Below are 3068 nucleotides of genomic sequence, written 5' to 3'. Positions count from 1 at the left end.
GCTTCCAGGAGCATGATAAATAGTTTTCCATCCCCTCACTCTCAATCTAAAGGTGTCCTCAGATCTAAAATGAGTCTCTTGTAGACAGCAAATAGATGGGTCTTGTTTTTTTATCCATTCTGATACCCTATGTCTTTTAGTTGGCGCATTTAATCCATTTACATTCAGTGTTATTATAGAAAGATACGGGTTTAGAGTCATTGTGATGTCTGTATGTTTTATGCTTGTAGTGATGTCTCTGGTACTTTGTCTCACAGGATCCCCCTTAGGATCTCTTGTAGGGCTGGTTTCGTGGTGACAAATTCCTACAGTTTTTGTTTGTTTGGGAAGACCTTTATCTCTCCTTCTATTCTAAATGACAGACTTGCTGGATAAAGGATTCTCGGCTGCATATTTTTTCTGTTTAGCACACTGTAGATATCGTGCCAAGCCTTTCTGGCCTGCCAAGTTTCAAAGGAGAGATCAGTCACGAGTCTTATAGGTCTCCCTTTATATGTGAGGGCACGTTTATCCCTTGCTGCTTTCAGAATTTTCTCTTTATCCTTGTATTTTGCCAGTTTCACTATGATATGTCGTGCAGAAGAGCGATTCAAGTTACGTCTGAAGGGAGTTCTCTGTGCCTCTTGGATTTCAATGCCTTTTTCCTTCCCCAGTTCAGGGAAGTTCTCAGCTATAATTTGTTCAAGTACCCCTTCAGCACCCTTCCCTCTCTCTTCCTCCTCTGGGATACCAATTATGCGTATATTATTTTTTTTTAGTGTATCACTTAGTTCTCTAATTTTCCCCTCATACTCCTGGATTTTTTTATCTCTCTTTCTTTCAGCTTCCTCTTTCTCCATAACTTTATCTTCTAGTTCACCTATTCTCTCCTCTGCCTCTTCAAGCCGAGCCATCGTGGATTCCATTTTGTTTTGCAATTCATTTAAAGCGTTTTTCAACTCCTCGTGACTGTTCCTTAGTCCCTCGATCTTTGTGGCAAGAGATTCTCTGCTGTCCTGTATACTGTTTTCAAGCCCAGCGATTAATTTTATGACTATTATTCTAAATTCACTTTCTGTTATATTATTTAAATCCTTTTTGATCAGTTCATTAGCTGTTGTTATTTCCTGGAGATTCTTCTGAGGGGAATTCTTCCGTTTGGTCATTTTGGAGAGTCCCTGTAGTGGTGAGGACCTGCAAGGCACTTCCCCTGTGCTGTGGTGTATAACTGGAGTTAGTGGGCGGGGCCGCAGTCCGACCCGATGTCTGCCCCCAGCCCACTGCTGGGGCCACAGTCAGACTGGTGTGTGCCTTCTCTTCCCCTCTCCTAGGGGCGGGATTCACTGTGGGGTGGCGTGTCCCGTCTGGGCTACTTGCACACTGCCAGGCTTGTGTTGCTGGGGATCTGGCGTATTAGCTGGGGTGGGTAGGCAAGGTGCACGGGGGCTGGAGGGGCAGGCTTAGCTCGCTTCTCCTTAGGTGATCCGCTTCAGGAGGAGCCCTGTGGCAGCGGGAGGGAGTCAGATCCGCTGCCGGAGGTTTGGCTCCGCAGAAGCACAGAGTTGGGTGTTTGCGCTGCGCGAGCAAGTTCCCTGGCAGGAACTGGTTCCCTTTGGGATTTTGGCTGGGGGATGGGCGGGGGAGATGGCGCTGGCGCCTTTGTTCCCCGCCAAGCTGAGCTCTGCCGTCCGGGGGCTCAGCAGCTCTCCCTCCCTTTGTCCTCCAGCCTTCCCGCTTTCCGAGCAGAGCTGTTAACATCTGACCTCCCAGACGCTAAGTCGCGCTTGCTGTCGGAACACAGTCCGTCCGGCCCCTCCGCTTTTGCCAGCCAGACTCGGGGGCTCTGCTTGGCCGGCGAGCCGCCCCTCCGCCCCGGCTCCCTCCCGCCAGTCCGTGGAGCGCGCACCGCCTCGCCGCCCTTCCTACCCTCTTCCGTGGGCCTCTAGTCTGCGCTTGACTCCGGAGACTCCCTTCTGCTAATCCTCTGGCGGTTTTCTGGGTTCTTTAGGCAGGTGTAGGTGGAATCTAAGTGATCGGCAGGACGCGCTGTGAGCCCCGCGTCCTCCTACGCCGCCATCTTCCGGAACCCCCCTTTATATTATTATTTTTAAGGTTATAGTGTTTATCAAGTTAAATTTCTAAAACTAGCAAGATAAAATATGAGTTGTTAGGACGCAGATCACACCCTAGGGAATATTTACCTGGTAATCCCAATGACACCACAAGCTAAATGATTCCCAGTGTTTCCCTTTTGCATACTTTCTTCATTTCCACCTTTGTCCAAGGCATCTCATTTCTCATGGCCCACCATTGTGTGGCAAGTGAGGGAATGGTCTTCTGAGACTTCAATCACAGAATCTTCCATAGACACTTTGGCCATCCTTGCCAGCAGTCACAGTGTCCAGGTCTCCAACATGTTCTCTTAAACTTTTGGCCCACTGTGTTTTTGGATAGAGAATTAAAGTGAGGACATACACTGGTATAGCCTTGAGTACTGTGTCTAAACTAATGGATGTGGAATCCGTGTTCACCTTCTGTCAATCCTGTAATGGTTCCTGATCTCTAGCAGGCCCACTTTCATTCTGCATGAAGTGGATGGTGCCCTCCACTGGGCACTGGCCCTTCAGCATGCACATGGCCTTCATCTCCGTGACTCCAAAGGATGTACTTCAGTTCAGGCTCCCAGGGCTGTGGAGGATGGCACAGAAGTCGCCAGCCTCCACAGATATTTATTTTATAATTTGGATAATAATCCAATACCACTTAATTTATTTTGCTACCTTGTGACTTTTTTGTGTGTTCTTTGCTTGTTCTTAGCATTTCCTTAATTTCTGGTACTACAAGATGCTCCAGGCCCTTCTTGTAAGGTTTTCTTGCCTCAGTCCTAAAATCACTAATTTCACCAAGGAAATGCTTGGTGCTATTAAATGCTATTTTATCTGATATTAATAGTGCTAGTCCTAGATTCTTTATGGTAGGGAGGGGAGAGGTGGTGGCATGGGATTTTATTGGTACCATATTAATTTTCTATGTTTTAAGTTTCACCCTTTCTAGGGTCATTATATGTTTTAAGTTTCACCCTTTCTAGG

The 3068-nt window shown here is 47.3% G+C and overlaps 1 pseudogene; it reads right to left on the bottom strand.

The window, feature by feature from the left end:
- Positions 1-2176: 2176 nt before the first annotated feature.
- LOC122226023 lies at positions 2177-2624 on the bottom strand (annotated as a pseudogene).
- Between the last annotated feature and the right edge of the window lie 444 nt (positions 2625-3068).

The sequence above is a fragment of the Panthera leo genome, chromosome C1, assembly GCF_018350215.1.
Source record: "Panthera leo isolate Ple1 chromosome C1, P.leo_Ple1_pat1.1, whole genome shotgun sequence".
In the NCBI taxonomy this organism is placed as follows: Eukaryota; Metazoa; Chordata; class Mammalia; order Carnivora; family Felidae; genus Panthera; species Panthera leo.
The sequence above is the reverse complement of the archived record's forward strand: the minus strand, read 5'-3'. Positions and strand labels throughout refer to the sequence as shown.